Source organism: Ambystoma mexicanum, chromosome 7p, assembly GCF_040938575.1.
Source record: "Ambystoma mexicanum isolate Mex_15411 chromosome 7p, UKY_AmexF1_1, whole genome shotgun sequence".
In the NCBI taxonomy this organism is placed as follows: Eukaryota; Metazoa; Chordata; class Amphibia; order Caudata; family Ambystomatidae; genus Ambystoma; species Ambystoma mexicanum.
Genome location: NC_090939.1, coordinates 496,329,417 through 496,349,008, shown reverse-complemented (window position 1 = coordinate 496,349,008; position 19,592 = coordinate 496,329,417). Strand labels below are relative to the sequence as shown.

Genomic DNA, 19,592 nt, shown 5'->3' with positions numbered 1-19,592 from the left:
TGGTTTTCGACCAAATTGCGTCGACCAAATGTCATTCGACCAGTTTTAATTCGACCAAATGACTGGACACCGTTGGAGAATACTTTCATTACTCTGCCTTCGAGGAAAGAGGTGATCCAGGAGGCTGCTTGTTTGGAGAATTGTGCTGCTTGGGTGAGGTGGGCTGTGAGGGTCTTGTGATCTACAAGATCGAAGGCCGCGTAGAGATCTAGGAGGAGGAGAAGGGGAGGCTTATCTTTGTCCAGTATTTGAGTAATTTGGTTTTATAAATCAAATAGGGCCGTCTCTGTGCCGTGCCCTTTACGGAATCCGGACTGTCTTTTTCCTAGGATGGAGTTTGTTTCTAGATATGGTTGGATCTGGTTGTGGGCTGCCTTGTCCAGAATTTTGATTGTTAGGCTGCGCAGGATCAAGGGTAGGTTTTTTCAAGAGGGGGCGAACCCAGGCCTTTTTGAGGCTATCGGGAATGATTCCTGTTTTAAAAGAGGAGTTGATGAAGGCCGTCAGAAGAGGAGTGAGGGCTTCAGCACAACCCTGAATGAGTTTGGGCGGGCATATGTCGCCTTTACATATTGACGGTTTAAGGTGTTTGAGGAGGTCTATGACTTCTAGTTCTAAAATGTCTCTAAAGGAGAAATTGGGGAGGTGTGGGACCTTGTGCTCTGAGGGGGTTAGAGTGGGCAGGTGCTGGCTCGGTAGAGCATTGTAATGATCCTGGATTTTCTTCTGGAGGATGTCTATTTTGTTAAGCATTGCAGCTTGTATGCTTGCGCACCATGCTTCATCTTTAATGATCTCATCAGTGCTAGCGGGAGGTGCAGTAAGTTCATTGAGGATAGTGAATAATTCCTTAGTTTGGGAGTTGGCATTGGAGATTCGCACATTGAAAGAGTTGGATTTAGCAGTGATGATGGCCTCTTTGTACTGAAGGGCAATCATCTTAAAGCTTTTTTTGGATGAGTCGCTAGGATTAGTCTGCCAGTTTTTGAGAGCCAGACGTTTATTCAAGCAAAGAGTTTGGAGCTCTTCTGTGAACCATTAATTCCTGTGAAAGAACTTTTTCTCCTTTTTACATTCAAGTGGAGCTATGGAGTTTACTGCATTGGTGAGGGTGTCCTTGAAGTTGTCTCTAGAATGTTAGGGTCCTGAGAGAAGGGGGGTGATAGGCAGGGGATGTTGAGGTATGGTAGGAGGTTGGCTGATGTGTTTTTTTAGAGCTTCTTATTTGAGCCCCCAAGGCATGTGTTGGGATTTTGGGACATAGGTCGGTAGGAATGGTAAATTGAATGCAGTTGTGGTCTGTCCACGGGTAGGCAAGATTAGACGTGATGCATGAGTCACATTTGTGATCAACAACCTAATCAAAGGTGCAGCCTTTGGAGTGAGTCAGGCTCAGGACTTTTTGGGAGAATCCTAGGTCTAGAAAGTCTTTAGCAAGTGCAATAGCTGGTTTATCATTGGGGTCGTTGTAGTCTAGGGTCAGGGCGCCTAGGTGTATGGTTTTAGTAAATGTTTTGATGTTGTCACTGAGTAGGTGGATGAGGTGACCCTGAAAGTCTGCAGGGAGACCAGGGGGCCTTTTAGACAGAATCACCTGCAGTACCCTTTGGGAACACTTCAGGCAATTAAGACTACAAGTGTAAGCACAATTTCACCTTTGGTACAAGCCTGTACTACACAGTAAAGTGGTAGCGATGGCTGAGCAGCCAGAATGATCTCAAGAGTTTAAGTGAGCAGTAGAACAAGTTACGCAAAGGACCAACTAATACAGTGATTCAAACAAACACTTACTCAAGGTTTCTTGGTAAAAGAATATACATTTATTTACTCAGTCAGTTAGAAAACATTACACTGGGATGAGCAGCTCAATATCACACACTAATAAACCACAAAAATACAACCGGTAAGTAAATGAACAAGTTTAGCTCCCCTGAAGTGGAAGCAAAATGGCACTTCAGATACTTAATAAAGGGGTAAAAAGGCAAGGTTATAAGAATAGACAGTCCAAATACATTCATAGGCAAGGCAAAGGGTTTCAGTTAACTACAACCAGCAATTCTTCTCAATAGGCCTGGGCCAAAGTCAATGGTTCAGAGTCTTTGTATAGGATAGCACAGTTCTGGTAGATAACGGTTAAGTCTTCGCCACAGAGTTTAGAAAAATTTGGCTAGGCGAAAAAGTTGACGAATGTTTAGAGAAGGACAAGCCTTCGTAGTTGAGGAAAGTTTCACGCACTTTCTCGATGGCCGAAAAGATTTCCAGACCGCGTTTGCACAGTACCTTGTTAATGAAGAAGAGCTTTAGCTTAGGCAGTTGTTCCTGGCAGTTCGAGCAGATCTCGCTGTTCTTGAGCTTCAGTCGTGGGGACAAGAAGAGGAAGCCCAGGGATGAGGCCAAAAGCTTTAGCAAGACGCCGGTTTAAGGTGTGAGTGCCTTACAGTCCACAAGCTGATTTCCTTCCCTCTGGCTATCCGGTTTTCAACAGCACTCTGATGAAAATTCGACCAGATGGGGACGGTGTGCAGGTGGCTTGCGAGTTGGTTGTTCCCACCAAATTCAAGGGAAGAAGTTAACCTTGAAGGGCTTCTCTGTCGGTGGAGTTTCAGGGAATTCGGACCTGCAGCAGGGCTTCACCGGTCGTCCAGGAGTTGCAGCAGTCCTCTTCCTTCAGCTCGTCTTCGGTTCTTTTGTTCCAGTGGTCGACTCTGCTTTCCAAGTCCCAGAGACCTGCTTTTAAACAGTTTTCCACCATTCATTCCAGCTGGCTGTCACTCACACGACAGGGTGGCTGTCCTTGCCGGACAACCCGCTGGCCAATCACACTAGAGTGCATTCAGAGGAGACTAAGCACAGGGAGTTTCGGGCACCTCCCTCACATCCTGTCCATCCCAGACACTCAGGCGCCAGAGGAGGGCTTCAGCATTGAAGCCCGCCAAAGGCCAACGAACAAAGAGACCAAACCTGGTTTGGCGCGCAGAGTTAAACACAAGAAGGATTTTTTCTAAAAGAAATGGCGAAAAAAGATGACCATAGTCTGTTTTTACAGACAGGTCTGGGGCGCCATATTGAAAAACATGGCTGACCCGATTTGTTTTACCATTGTTAGCGGTCGGGAAAAATCACGGTAGTTGATCTAAACCACTGCCACCAGCCATTTAAAGTAGGAAAAGGTAACATTTGACTCTTACATGAGTGTTTTGATTCAGGGGAAGCTATGCAACCCCTCCAGCACTCTATAGGAAGATAGTGTGTGCTGGGTCAGTAAATTTAAAAAGACTAGTAAAGCCAATTTAACTTTACCTGCTCTGGGAGACAGTAGTCAGTCCCAGAGAAGGTATTTAAACCTTGGGAAGTCTGAAAGAGATCCCTGTGACACTTCACTGAAGGTGCTGTGTGACACATAGAAACAGATGATGTCACTGTAGTTGTTTTAAAACTCCATAACTAAAGAACACAAAAGTAAAACACATTGAAAATGAAAAGTTCAAAGCCCCAAAATATAGCAAGAGAGCTGGAGGGCTCTAAGGTAGAGGGAATTTAGCACTTGTGTGAGAATTCTCCCTAACAGGCCGATAAAGTACATGGATGTTAATGATGTTGTTTGGTGAGAGGGATAGTTTGACAGATAGGATGTCTGCGTTGCCCTCCCAGAGACGGTAGATGGGTCTGATAGATAGGGTATCTTTGTAGATTAGTGCAACTCCCCATCCTATTTTGGATGGTCTGTCCTGTCTGAGGATTGTGTACCCTGGGGGCAGAGCGAGGGAGATGGCAGGGCCAGAAGCCTTGTGTAGCCACGTTTCAGTAATGCCTAATATGTCTAGGTCTTGACTAGATAGGAGGTCACTTATTTCGAGAGCGTGAGCAGGGAGAGAGCGCACGTTGAGCTGAGCGCATTTGAGGTGTGGTATTAGGGAGTTTTTAACTAATGGTGGCATGGGTACGCAAACTTTGGGTGGGGGGTTAGTAGGTATGGCGGTTGAGGGTGAAGGCTTAGTGCTGTGAGGCGGGGTTGGCCTTACTTTTGGTGTGAAGGGGTAAGTGATGTAGGAGGAGGTGTTCGCTGCAGTGCGGGTGCCTAGTCTCCGGTTTCTTAGGCTAATAGGCATGGGTGAGGTGATAGTGTGCATGGGAGAGTGAAAGAAAGTCTGGTAGCTTGGACGGGGTGCTGTAATGGTGTGAGCACGGAGACTCAATTGGCATGGGAGAAATCTGACCTCTTAATAGTGTGAGTGGCATCATGGTACTCTGCGGTGGCGTAAGGGAGCAGTGTCCCTGTGTGCATGGAGTTTGTGGGTGTAGAAGGTGGGAGGGTGGTTGAGTGGATCATGGCAGTTTCTGAGTAGAGGGTTATGATGAAGGAGAGGATGGTAGTGTGAGCAGTATACTGTGTGTGGGAGACTCTGAGCCTCATGATGGGGTAGGCCTACAGGTAACTATAGGTAAGCATAAACAGAAGCGCATATAGTGTTAGGACGTCAGAATCTCAATATGGCACAGTAGACAATACACCTGTCCAGTATAGCAGGACATATATGGCAGAGCATTTAACATTGGGACGTCAGGATCTCAATATGGCACAGTATACAATACAACTTGTCCAGTATAGCAGGACATATATGGCAGAGCATTTAACATTAGGACGTCAGGATCTCAATATGGCACATTATACTATACAACTTGTCCATTATAGCAGGGCATATATGGCAGAGCTGTCTGAGAAATTATCCTGGATGGGAAGTTGCGCACAAACACAAAGGGTAAGTTTGAGTAGTTATGAGTGAAAATAAAGTACAAGTCACTGAATTTGAGGTATGCGTCAGTAGTGGGGTCACTTATCAGGTACCCCCTCTTGTTTAGACTGTTATTTATTTCTCTTTGTGATGTGGATATGCACACCTATTATTATTATTATTATTACTTTTGACTGCACTATCACATTAATGAAATAATACAGTTAAGACAGTGCATTTTTTTCGCTGACTATTTCTTTTGTTTTTGTTTTCCCTTCCCCTTCCCTTACCCCTCTTCTGTATTCATGCCTCTACATCTTCACTGGAATTCCATAACTGCTGGCTTTTGACCTACAATAATGTCGATGATCTATGTGTTTAAATATGTACAAACTGTTATTTCTGTTGGCAGCCATATATTTCTTACGCCCTGAATACGGCCCAGATTAGGGTTGAAACACGTGTTGGCGTTTTTTGTTGTTTAACTTTAGCATTATTGCTTAAAAGTGGTGCTCTTTGATGTTTAAGTTTAACGTTTTTGCTGAATAAGCTTATGGAACATTAAAAATAACTTATTGAAAATCTAAATAGACTAAATGCTTCTCTAATAAGATCATTGTGAACCTTCTTTGAATGGTAGATAGTGTCAATTTATGTTACCTTATATTCACCAATTGGGTAACTCTCAAGGATCTTTAGTTCATATTTAATTGCATTACCTGTAATTACTAGGAGCTCTGTAATATACCATTCACATTGATCTGGGTAGGCAACGCAGATAGTGAGGCTTTCTAAACTACTCATATATGAGATGTCAGGATCTCAATATGGCACAGTATACAATGCAACTTTTCCAGTATAGCAGGGATATATGGCAGAGCATGTAGCATTAGGATGCGGTCTCAAAGTCACATATGGCGTAGTAGATATTAGGTTTAGCAGGGCACATAGTGAGAGTAGATACACTAACAGTATGGAGTCAACAGTATGAAGTTAAAGTTGGGGCTTGCGCTTCTCGCATCTGAATCAGACAGATCTGTGGCCCGGTAGGGAGCACCCGTAGGTCAGGGTGAGCTAGGGATACGAGCTTGCAGGTAGTTAGGAGTAAAATGTTAGATGCAGGTGGGCTCGGGCGAACAGTCTTACCCTGGTAGTCGGTATGCATCGAACAGCGTTTCTGGCCCTACGGCGCCAGAGGCCACGACAGTCTCGGGACATGAGCCTTTGTTTCTCCACCTTTGTTGCGGATGCCGGCTTGCGCCTGCCGGTGCGTAGGCTGCAGGGATAGGTTGATGGGCAGCCAGTCCACAACAGGCAGCAGCGGAGTCGGGTGGAGGTTCGGTGAGCCTACGGGTCGGCCGTCTTGGCGTGGTCAGACCTCATAGTGCTCGCGGCACGGCTGAACACAATAAAGGGTTTAATATGGTAAAGCGAAGTTGGATCTGGATAACTGTTATGCAGACACGTTGCAGCTGAGAGCTTACGAGCTCTAAGTGAGATAAGCTACACGAATCAGGCAGCAGCAGGCGGTGTGAGTGCATCAGAGCTCACTTACCTAGATGAAATGCGATGCTGTTCTACACATCACCAAAACGTTGTGTTTGTATATTCCTGTAATGTACATTGTTTCATTGCAGCAAGGGCAACGTTTTTCATGAATGCAAAGAGTGCTAGTTTCAACTGGTGCTTTGAGCATTTCCTGTTGCCAATTTAATGTTGGATAAAACCCAGTTCCTGGGCCAGTTCAATGGAATGTTCCTGGTGTGTGGGGAAACTCTGTGCCATTTGTAGGGTGTGGTCTCTTAGGGCAGCAGGTAACTTCCTTCAGGTAATTTCATGGTAGCTGTTGAGAAACACAAATCATGAATGAAGAAATGCATTATTCACGTGCCTCTTCACTTTAAATTGAGGAAATCTACATGCCTCTTAGTTTCTCACTTAAAGGGCTGTATACTTGTAAGGCAGGACATTTGTTTTTTATTACATTGTACTGTTTTCTTCCATTTACTGCCTACAATTGTATTTGTTTTAACTATCTCGAACTATTGCTACTGTTTTGTGCTACTGTCTTATTATTAGCATCTAACACATAAATATAACACAACAACCTAAAAATCAACCTATATGCAATAGGCAATAGTCATCAAGACTTTTTGAAATCTCATTTTAACTAGGTACAAGCATAACTTCAAAAAGAACAAAAAAGATACATACCATACTAGAGAACCCCAAAGACACGACACAATCCCTATCTGGGTGGAGAGGGCAGGAGCCCCCACCATCTACAAGAGTTCTCCTGCGACCCCCACTGCCCCAAAACACAACAGCGCAGTCCGCACCTGCTGGGCCTGCAGCACTATCCACGACGGAAATGCTGCCGACTTTTTGCTTGAAATGACCAGTGACCCTTCGTGAAGCATCATCCTCTGCCTCGTATTGATATTGCAGCCTGCAGTGGCTGGATCAGCTCGGCGCACCGCGCCGACATTTGATTTGAAAAACAAAATGTCAGGTGCGTCGCTGCGCAAAAGTGAGGCTATGCCTCCTGAGCGTTGCTAAGCAACACCATCCATTCACAACTAGACATCCGCCAGCAGGCGGAAGAGCCGGCACTGAAGGCCAGCTAAAGGCCCTGCTTGCCCCTGTTCACCTCTGGGCAACTGCGGCAAATCTACTGGGATACCTCCTCCAACCCAGCTAACTTTCCATCCAGACATTGTTTTCCAGCCAGTAGCGGGCTCCGGTCAACAAGTGAGTACCAAAGCCAGAGTTAAAAACATTGTGACCCTCATTGACATTCACTAGCTCACCAAGGTACTCACCTGCCTTTGCTATAGGGGTGACGAGTACGGCATGCCCATTTGTTAACATACGCGTATCTATTAGATAATTGCACATTGAAACGAAACAGTGATACCACCACTATGCGCCTCATATTACTTCACCTTGAATGGCTATGCATTAATGCCCATCAGTTATTCAGAGCAGTGCTACCATAACACTCGAGCGCTCCTGCCAACATTACTTACTACGCATACCCAAATGCCCAATTTACAGTCTATACTGCCTAGCATGTTTTAGCGACTAGCTTCAATATTTTGTCAATCTATATGCAGTACTACTGCATTAGCCTACTGCTTAACTGACAATAGCTTCATATTCCACGATTGATAAGCCCACCCGCCCAACAGCGAAATAGCCTATTTGTATAACTGTTTTGATGACCTAGTTGCCCACAGGCCTTTAATCCATGTATATAATGTTTATTTCAACTGTATTGTTCTCTTATTGACTAGCCTTTATACAATGCTGCTAAGAATTGCCTTCTGCTTTGATGCCAATAATGCTTGTATCCTAAAAGTCAAACTAGCCTACTTGTTGAATTGTTTAATCAGCCTATTTTATAGTTGTATGACTAAGTATTAGATTATTTGGATAAATATCAGCACTACTCATTAACTATAGCTGCCCTTCAAGCCTATACACCACTAGTATTGATTAACACTGACCATATATCCACCTAGACACATCAATCATGTTAGGTTGCCTAAATTCCATCATGTCCCCTTTCTATCTCATACCAAACCACATTTTTTGCCTAGGTAGCCATTACAATGTACACAAAAATGGCCTCTCTAAACCAGCATGCCCAAGGCACCATCCTATCCCATGCCCCACGCCATTCTTGCCCTCCCTATCACCCTTCCCGCCAGTTACTAATGACATCCTCATTATCAAACCTGAGGCTAACACTCAGTCCTTCTCTCTTGACACCACCAGCATACCACACAAGCACACACAGACACACAGTAGTTCGGTAGGACTCCAATTTCTTTTTTCAATGTAACATTTTATTGGCATTTATAAACAACAGAGGCTTCATTATTATTTGTGACATGCTTTTGAGTGAAAAATAGTAGACAAGAAAAAGAAAACATGCCTCACTTGCATCCAATTGCAAGTGAGACTCCGTCCCGGCTAAAGTAGTCAAATCATGCGCCGATATACTGACACCCATCATAACGAAATTCATAAATGCCTCTTTTGACAAAAATACAGTGCCAGCTAGCATTAAGGAAGCTTGGGTTACCCCCTGCTAAAAAAGCCCAACCTCGACCCCACTGTGCCCACAAACTATAGACCTATAACAACGGTCCCTTTCCTATTAAAAATCATTGATAAAATAACTTACAATCAAGTCCAAGCACACTTGGAACAGAACCAACTCCTTGGCACCAGAGAATCTGGTTTCCGCCCTAACCATAGCACAGAAACAGCGCTACTGGATCTCAAAATCCAAATGGACTCTATCAGAGATTCAGGGAAGCTCTATCCTTCTCCTATTGGACCTATCTGCAGCGTTCGACCTTGTGGATCACAGCAAACTCTGCTCCACCCTAGCTAAAGATTTCCAGGATCAAATCCTTTTTAGCAGAACAAACTTCCAGAGTGTCTATAGGCAAAGAAGCTGCAGACCCTATACCAGTCCCCATAGGTGTCCCACAAGGATCCTGCCTATCCCCCACTCTCTACAATGCTTACACGAAGCTCCTTTTCTCAGCATTGGATAATATGGGTGTCATCTACACCCACTTTGCAGATGATACCCAGATTCTCATCACACTCACAGGGATTACATACAAGACACATCTACCATAAATACAATCTATTCCATAATTCAAAACTGGATGGCTTTAAACAGCCTCTGTCTTAATGATGAAAAGACAGAGATCCTCATTGTGGGTTCACAAGCCAAAATAAATGCACTTCAGCCAGACTATGCCACAATCAACATAGACGGCACCATCATCCCAGTACTCAAACATGTAAAAACATTAGGAGTCTATCTAGATTCAAACCTCTCCTTGACCAAACACATCAGCACACTCTCATCCTACACGTCCTACACTTCAAAGCTCATCTCAGTCAGCCGTCAATTCCTGACCTCATCCAATTGCATCACTCTAGCAAGAGCCCTGATCTTATCTAGACTCGACTATTGCAAATTTCTATTTCTAGGTACTTTGACCACCAACCTCAATAAACTGCAGATGATACAAAATAAAGCCCGTAGGGCGGCCCTTGGAATAAGAAAATCGGATCACATCTCCAAAATTAGAAGCAAGCACCATTGGCTCCCCATCAAAGCAAGGATCGTGTTCAAAACACTGTGCACCACTTTCAAATGCCTATACGAAAATGCCCCTATCTGTTTAAATCACGTAATAACAAAAAAAACAAGTACCAGATCCCTAAGATCTAACAACCACTCATTACTCGCAATACCCCACTTCAAAAAGACTAGAGCAGGAGGCGCTAGTTTTCAGCATTTAGCCTCCAAACACTGGAACACTTTGCCGATCTCCATCAAAAATGAGACAACCCTAAAGGGGTAAAAAAAATGCTGAAAACCTGCCTATTTAATCAGTAACATTAATATAGTCATCTCAATGCGATGTAAATATATCTTACCATGTTATGTTATGAATATCTGTCCTATGTTGTATTTCTTGTATTTTTTGCCATTTGTGCCAATGTAACATATGCATTACCAAGCTGTCTGTAACCTCGCCGTGATACCTATGGGTCTGGGTGTAAGGCATGCAGGGCACCTGGTGTTGATAGTTCTGCACCGCAAAAAGTTTGAAGAACTGTGGCCCAGCAAGGATGTCGAGGTGTCGGCGTCTCTGTGGTCTTTGGGTGGCGGGAAGCCCATCGGTGGATGCTCCTCGACGCGTCGACGGTCAGGCCTTCTCCAGCGGGATACAGCGGCGACGATGTGGACGAGAGCGTCCTTGGATCAAATGAAGTTCTTAGGCAAACGGGAGCACGGCGGCTCCGGTCGGCGAAGTCGGTTGTCGACAGTGGCAGACAACAGTCCGGGCGCTTCTCCTTGGAGTTCCGCAGCAGTCCCTGTATCGGGTCGGCAGCCTGTCAAAGGTCTGTCTACCAGGGAGCTTAGGCAAAGATCAGCTGGTGCACAATGGTCCCTCGTAGCTTGGGAAGAGGGCACCTTACCAGGTCCTCTCTGGGTCAGTTCTTGGAGGCACAACAGCTGTCATGATGCCTACCCCCGGGGACCCAGATCAAGTCCAGCAACCCCGGAAGCAGGCATCAAGTTATCCTAAGCAAGCCCAACAACTCCTTCTAGGGGCTATTTGGGTCCAGTCCTGGCGCCTATGGTGCCAGGCTCATATGGAGAGTCAGTCCTGTTGCCATAGGCGCCAGGCTCATAGATTAAAACTTATCTGATGCAGATCATGCTGGAAACTTACCAGATGCAGGCCATGCTGCAAGAGCTCCGAGCCAAAAGAGGCTTGGAAGGGACTACTTTACTTAGGGACTATTTTTTTACTCGGGCGGGGCTGGGGAGGAATACTTACCTGGAACTACTTTGGAGGCTATTTAAACCACTTCCGAAGAGCAGCACACGCTTCGCGTTATTCTGGATCCAGCAGCGTAACGCTCACCGTGCCTGCAAGTCTGCATCCTGCCTTCTGCCACGCCCGCCTCGAGTTTGGAGCTCCTAGAAAAAGGGAGAAAGAAGGAGAAAAGGTTAGAACAAGAGCAATACCTTTGATCCTTACCTGAAATCCCGATCCATCGCGCCTTCGAGCTGGAAGAAATAAGTTATTTTATGCGTGTCGGCTCACCTGCTGCAGCGCCGCGCTGAACTCACCGGCCTTCGCAGCATCTTCACATTCCACCGCATCCTCCTGCATGTTCCCGCCACAGTCCGGCACCTAAGGAGAAGACAAGAACAGCAAGGAGAGCCAAGGGAATACACAGAGCAATATTAGTTACCCCCCATAGACTTACCTGATTTTACCACGGGGGGTACTATTCCTCTTCACGGGTCGGCGCAGCTTCCATTGCATCTTCGCCGAACCCCGGCCCCTAAGGGGAAACAAAAGGACAGCAAGGTGAAACAAAGGGGAACCTTCCTCACCACAATAGACTTACCTGATTTTACCGCCGGAGGTATTATTCCCGGAGACTTCATACTTTCTCTCAGCGCCTGAATAAGGGAGAAAGCAACAGGTTACATATTGACATTATTTTATCGAACTGCGTTGGAAAATACAAATCCTTACCAGAATACTACCGGTTGCCACGAAGAACTTTTCATTAGGGTCAAGCTGCAACCTGCAAGGAATCGGACAAGAGTGAAAGTCAGGCATTTGAACTCTTACGAACTTTATACTTACGGCGTCTTGCCGGGAATCTCTGAGTCAATATTGTTCTGGAACTCACCAATTCCTTTGAGCCAGTGAAGCAACTGGTTATCAACGCGCCCCTGCACTCAATGCAGGATGGAGAGCTCATCTTTTCAAACCATCAGGTGAGAATATAAGAGGGGACATCAAAGGTGATCTGTGGGGAGAACAGTGGGGGTGGGGGGATTTACACTCAACTCCACGGGTGGTTAATGCCCTTTCTCCATTTGCAGAAGAATATTCCTACGGGCCAAGCAAACGAAGCTAGGTGGGCCAGTTCAGTCTGTCATCTCGGCCCTACGCGTCACATTGGTGGAGACCGCAGCTGTCCAATTCCGATCGACGCCTCTGTGGGAGCCAGGTGAGCGTAACAGAACGCGAAGCCTACCCACAAATTCCCACCCGGGCGTTATGGATACCTCAGAGACTGACCAATTGGCCCAATTACTAGGAGAACTGAGGGCTGAAGTGCATTACGCCCGTCTAGAAACCAATGCTCCTAGGAGAGAACTGATTTTGTCAAAGGAGCAAACTGATGACCTTGCTAGGCAACTATTGCAAAGCCAGGCTGGACAAGCACCCCTACCTGGTTCCGGGGGAAATCCAGATCCTGTGTTATCGAGTAACCCTGTGCAAATAAACCTATCAGGAAATATTCCATTAGCTCCACCCGAACGCTTTGCCGGAGATCCCAAAAGGTTTGCCGTGTTTATGAACCAATGCCGCCTGCACTTTTTATGCAGACCTGGAGCCTTCCCAAACGATCAAGTCAAGGTAGCCTTTGTATTGTTATATCTCAGCGGCAGTGCAGCTGATTGGTCAATTCCACTAGTTACTCAGGATGACCCAATTCTTCGGGATTTTCAGGGCTTTCAAACGAGCATGGAAAGACTATTTGCCCGGCACTCCCAAGGACAGGCCCTGGATAACAAACTTTTGTCCCTACGACGGGGTAGCCAGGACCTTCTATCCTACATCGCAACCTTTAATAGGTTGATAGTGGAAACTGGATGGCCTGAGGTAAAACGAATCATGTTATTTCATCGAGGGCTTCGAGGAGAACTCAAGGATGTCTTGGCTCAAGTCGTGAACCCACCTCAAGACTGCGCTGAATATATAGACTTAGTGGTCCAGTTAGATCACAGACTTCAGAACAGAAAGGCTGATCGAGCCAAGTTTGAGAATCAGGTGTTGGTCAAAACCCACGGTAACCCCAAAGGAGCAGATGCTTCAGAAACCATGCAAATCGGAGGGGTTAAAGGATCCTTAACCCAGAAGGAAAGAGAAAGGAGACGGCTGATGCAATTGTGTTTATATTGTGGAACTTCTGGGCATTTTCTACGGGATTGCCCTGTAAAACCACCCAAGAAGGTGGTAGGAGTTGCTGATAAAAGCCATATGGAGTCGGACTCGGGAAACGACCACGCCCGACAAGCGTAGAGGTCCGCTTGCCGAGCTTGAAGAAGGATACTCAGACCTCGCATTTCATCATACCAGTGGTCCTCATAGATCCAGGGCAGCCATCGCGTATGCATGCAGTAAGGGCATACATTGATAGCGGGGCCATAGGAAACTATGTGGACTATGAATTGGCTTCCAGGATGAATCTACCTCTCTGCCGAAAAACCACCTCAGATGTCATCACCACAGTCGATGGAACTGAAATTGCCTCTGGGCCTGTAACTCATTCCACTGCAGAGATGACACTATTGGGTCAGGATGGGCATCAATAGACTATTGTTTTTGATCTAATCAAAGCCCCACAGTTCCAAATAATACTGGGGATACCTTGGTTGGAAACACATAATCCTTGTATTGATTGGCGAGAGAAGAGAATAACCTTCCCGGATTGTGTACAAACCTGTTACCCAAAGAAAAGTCAGAACGCAGGCCTGGCCACAGTAACCACAGCAGTCATGCAACTACCTCCAGAATACCAAGAATTCCAGGATGTCTTCCAAAAAGTACAGGCAAACACCTTACCTCCTTACAGATCGTACGATTGTCAAATCGATCTCATACACGGTGCACAACCCCCTTGTAGCAGGATCTATGCCCTTACGGAACCTTAGAACCTTCACCTACGACAATACTTAGACCAGTACCTTGCCAATGGCTTTATTCGCCCATCCAAGTCCCCTGCATCTTCAGCTTTGTTCTTCGTGCCCAAAAAGGAAGGTGACCTCAGAACGTGCATAGACTACCGCGCATTGAACCAGATAACTGTTAAGAACCGATACCCATTGCCTCTGATCCCTGAACTACTAGACCAAGTGAAGGACGCTTGTATATACACTAAATTAGAGCTCCGGGGGGCATACCATCTGGTACGTGTAAAAGAAAGCGACGAATGGAAGACTGCTTTCCGCACTAAGTATGGGTTATTCGAATACCAGGTGATGTCTTTCGGGTTGTGCAATGCACCAGCAGCCTTCCAATACTTCATGAACGATGTCCTTTGTGAACTCATTGACGTTTGTGTTGTTGTATATATCGATGATATTCTAGTATACTCCTCTTCAGAATCTGACCATGTGAAGCAGGTCCGAGCAGTCCTTGAGAAATTGCGACAGCACAAACTACATGCAAAACTGGAAAAATGCATTTTTCATGCCACAGAAGTTGAATTGCTTGGGTTTATCCTGACCCCAAAGGGAGTCCGAATGGACTCACGAAAGGTGGACGCAATCCTTAAGTGGCCATCACCAAGTTCAGTTAAAGGAGTACAAAGCATGCTCGGCTTTGCCAATTTCTACTGCAGATTCATCCCAGATTTTTCACATGTTGTACATCCCATCACAGCACTCTTGCGAAAAAATAAACGCTTTATGTGGACTGAAGAAGCTGAAAATGCCTTCCAAGAGCTGAAAGCGAAATTCACTTCTGCACCTGTATTAAAGCACCCGCGCCCTGAACTTCCATAAATAGTGGAAACTGATGCATCCATTCTAGCCATGGGAGCTGTCCTGTCTCAAAAGGACCCTGAAACTGGCGAGCTTCATCCAGTAGCATTTTGGTCCAGAAAGTTCTCGGCACCCGAGTTAAACTATGCGGTTGCCGACAAGGAGTTATTAGCCATTAAATCTGCCTTCAAGGCTTGGCAGCACTATCTTCTCGGTGACAGGCATACCATTACTGTGATCACCGATCACCGGAACTTACAGTATTTAAAGACAGCCAAGGCCCAATCGTCACGTCAACTCCGATGGGCATTGTTCTTTGCCGAGTTCGATTTCATAATAACCTATCGACCAGGTTATAAGAATGGTAAAGCAGACGCCTTATCACGAATAGGGATGGGAGAGGCAGAAGTGAACCCAGAACCAATACCTATAATTTCCGAACAAAGAATTCTTGGCCTGACTCCTCTGCAGACACTAGAGGACATTCAGGTAAAGATCCAGCAACTCTTTGATCCTACAGCCCTGCAGGACTGGGTAAAAAAAGGCCCGGACTACTTTGTCACCAATGATCTGCCTTATTACCAAGGGCGGCTATTTCTGCCACACAAGGAACTACAAGAGCTAGTCATTTCCCGTTATCATGATACCCTAATGGAGGGGCACCCAGGTATTGCAAAAACTGAAGCTAAAATTAAAAGACAATTCTGGTGGCCCGCCTGGTGAAAGGATATTAAATCATTTGTGATGTTTTGTGGCATTTGCGCCCAAAACAAAAGTCAAAAGAAAAAACCAGCTGGACTCTTACAACCTTTAGACATTCCGCCTACACCATGCCACACCTTATCGTTAGACTTTAATACTGATCTACCCCCATGCAATGGATTTAAGACTATTCTAGTTATTGTGGATCTTTTTTCCAAGATGGCCCACTTTATTCCTTTAAAGGGATTACCTTCTTCTTCAATCCTGGCCAAGGAGTTCCTCGAAAACATTGTTCGCATACACGGATTTCCGTCCATATTGGTCTCTGACGGGCAGTCAATTCATTTCACATTTTTGGAAAAAATGCTGTGAATTGGCGCAAATCGATGTGAGGTTATCGACCAGTCACCACCCCCAGACCTATGGTCAAACGGAGAGGACCAACCAGACTCTCAAACAATACCTGCGGTGTATGTTACATCAGACTGAGAGTAATTGGAAAGATATTCTTTGGATCGCCGAATATCCATACAATAACTCAGTACACTCTGGAACTGGACAAAGCCCCTTTTATACCTTATATGGGCACATCCTCGAACCTCAGACCTTGACTCACCCCAACACTTAGAAATGCCTGCAGTGGACCATCTGCACGCTACGATTACACAAGCCTTTAAGGAAGCAACTACACATTTAAAACAGGCGAAAGAAAAATACAAGAAAGATGCTGATCGGCATAGAAGTGATACTCCACAATACCAGATAGGGGACCAAGTATGGTTAGCCACAAAACATATACCTTTAAAGGGAACACGGACCTTTAACCCCAGATATTTGGGACCTTACTCTATTAAGGCCATTATCAACCCGGTGGCTGTCAAGTTGGACTTACCTGCTAATATGCAAATTCACCCCGTCTTTCATGTGTCACTTTTGAAGCCAGTGCAACCAGGGACAAGACTAACCAAGCCACCAGGCCCTATCCTTGTAGACGGAGAACCCGAATTTGAAGTTAAGAACATCCTGAACTGATAAAGTCAAAACTCTTTTAATTAATCGACTGGAAAGGTTACGGACCACAGGAAAGGTCATGGGAACCTAGTGACCATGTTCATGCACCCCGATTGGTGAAAAAATTCCACAGAAATTTCCCAGACAAACCGAAACCACGGGGAAGAACGACTTTAGGTGGGGCCTTGGGGGGTAGTGCTGTCATGATGCCTATCCCCGGGGACCCAGATCAAGTCCAGCAACCCCGGAAGCAGGCATCAAGTTATCTTAAGCAAGCCCAACAACCCCTGCTAGGGGCTATTTGGGTCCAGTGCTGGCGCCTATGGCGCCAGGCTCATATGGAGAGTCTGTCCTGGCGCCACAGGCACCAGGCTCATAGATTAAAACTTACCTGATGCAGACCATGCTGCAAACTTACCTGATGCAGACCATGCTGCAGGAGCTCCAAGCCAAAAGAGGCTTGGAAGGGACTACTTTACTTAGGGACTATTTATTTACTCGGGCGGGGCTGGGGAGGAATATTTACCTGGAACTACTTTGGAGGCTATTTAAACCATGCCCGAAGAGCAGCACACGCTTCGCGTTATTCTGCATCCAGCAGCGTAACGCTCACCGTGCCTGCAAGTCTGCATCCAGGCTTCTCCCACACCCGCCTCGAATTTGGAGCTCCTAGAAAAAGAGATAAAGAAGGAGAAAAGGTTAGAACAAGAGCAATACCTTTGATCCTTACCTGAATTCCCGATTCATCGCGCCTTCGAGCTGGAAGAAAGAAGTTATTTTATGCGCGTCGCCTCGCCTGCTGCAGTGCCGCACTGAACTCACCGGCCTTCGCAGCATCTTCACATTCCACTGCATCCTCATGCATGTTCCCGCCGCACTCCGGCACCTAAGGAGAAGACAAGAACAGCAAGGTGAGCCAAGGGAATACACAGAGGAATATTAGCTACCCCCCCATAGACTTACCTGATTTTACCACCGGGGGTACCATTCCTCTTCACGGGTCGGCATCTTTGCCGAACCCCGGCACCTAAGGGGAAACAAAAGGACAGCAAGGTGAAACAAAGGGACTAACAAGGGGAACCCTCCTCACCACAATAGACTTACCTGATTTTACCGCCGGAGGTATTATTCCCCGAGACTTCATACTTTCTCGCAGCGCCTGAATAAGGGAGAAAGCAACAGGTGACATATTGACATTATTTTATCGAACTGTGTTGGAAAATACAAATCCTTACCGGAATACTACCGGTTGCCACGAAGAACTTTTCATTAGGGTCAAGCTGCAACCTGCAAGGAATCGGACAAGAGTGAAAGTCAGGCATTTGAACTCTTACGAACTCTATACTTACAGTGTCTTGCCGGGAATCTCTGAGTCAATATTGTTCTGAAACTCACCAATTCCTTCGAGCCAGTGAAGCAACTGGTTATCAACATGCCCCTGCGCTCAATGCAGGATGGAGAGCTCATCTTTTCAAACCATCAGGTGAGACTATAAGAGGGGACATCAAAGGTGATCTGTGGGGAGAACAGCAGGGGTGGGGGATTTAAGCTTAACCCCACTGGTGGTTAATGCCCTTTCTCCATTTGCAGAAGAATATTCCTACGGGCCAAGCAAACGAAGCTCGGTGGGCCAGTCCAGTCCGTCATCTCGGCCCTACGCGTCACATTGGTGGAGACCGCAGCTGTCCAGTTCCGATCGACGCCTCTGTGGGAGCCAGGTGAGCGTAACACAGCTTTCAGATTGCGAAGGAGAGCAACAGCAATTCTTCTCGTCCAGCAGGGCTTCAAGATCAAGCTTCAGTTACTCCAGTTACTCGTCGTAGTGGACTTCAGCTTCGGAACACGATTCCTAGCAGTGAGAGGTCCCCAGATATGTTATGTTAAGTTATTTTGCATTTATATAGCGCCTTATATACCATTGGTATGGTCTGAAGGCGCTGGTAGGTTGAACGCCCTTGGGAACCGAAGTTCAGGTCAGAAGAGAGAGTAGAGAGAGTCAAAGGTGCATGTGAGCACCGGGTATGTGTGCAGCTGGTGCAGTATTTGTGTAATAGCTGCTTCTTAGCGGTAGGTGTGGTGGTTGAGAGATCAGGAGTATGTGTTAGTTCTGGCAGGATTTATCCAGACCGAATGTGGCTGCGTTAGGCCGGAGGAGAACGCCTGGCTGGGAGGTGTGTAACCAGCAGTGCTTACTTAGAATGATGGGGGGTGAGCGGCGGATGTTGGAATGAGAACAGGTATACCGAATGGTGTCATAGTATCTCTGTATTCTAGTTGAGTGGTGGTGTAAAGAGGAGAGTACGCGTGGTGGTGTGATATGATGGGTTATATGCTCTTTCAAACGTTCCCTGCATTCCAACCATACTATGTACGTCACGCAATTCTATGCACCCTAGTCCATTCTGTGCACTCTTATTCATTCCATGCACCCCAGTCTGCTCCACACACTCCGGTCTGCTCGACGCACTCATGCACGCCAGTCCGCCCCGCGTGCTCCAGTCCCTCCCACATATTCCAGTCTGCCCCATGCATGCACTTGTGTCTGCCCCGCGCATGCACTCCTGTCTGCTTCATGCATGCACTCCTGTCGGCCTCATGCATGTATCCCTGTCGGCCTCATGCATGCGTTCCTGTCGGCCTCTTCCCCTCTATGCACTCATCCCCTCTACGCACTCATCCCCTCTACGCACTCATCCCCTCTATGCACTCATCCCCTTTATGCACTCATCCCCTTTACGCACTCATCCCCTCTACGCACTCATCCCCTTTACTCACTCATCCCCTCTACGCACTCATCCCCTCTACGCACTCATCCCCTCTACGCACTCATCCTCTCTACGCACTCATCCCCTCTATGCTCTCATCCCCTCTATGCTCTCATCCCCTCTACGCATTCGTCCCCTTTACGCACTCGTCCCCTCTACGCACTCGTCTGCTCCCCGCACTCGTCCGCTCCCCGTGCTCATCGGCTCCCCATGCTCGTCCACTCCCCGTGATCATCCGCTCCCTGCACACATCTGCTCTAT

At 46.5% G+C, this 19,592-nt stretch overlaps 1 long non-coding RNA gene across 1 annotated transcript in view; it reads left to right on the top strand.

Annotated features, from left to right (window-relative positions):
• LOC138526140 (uncharacterized) overlaps nt 1–5,321 on the top strand; it is a 66,656-nt gene extending 61,335 nt beyond the window's left edge. Inside the window, exon 3 of the long non-coding RNA XR_011283508.1 lies at nt 5,146–5,321. This is a non-coding gene — a long non-coding RNA (uncharacterized lncRNA). The remainder of the gene's footprint in view (nt 1–5,145) is intronic.
• Nucleotides 5,322–19,592: the final 14,271 nt, after the last annotated feature.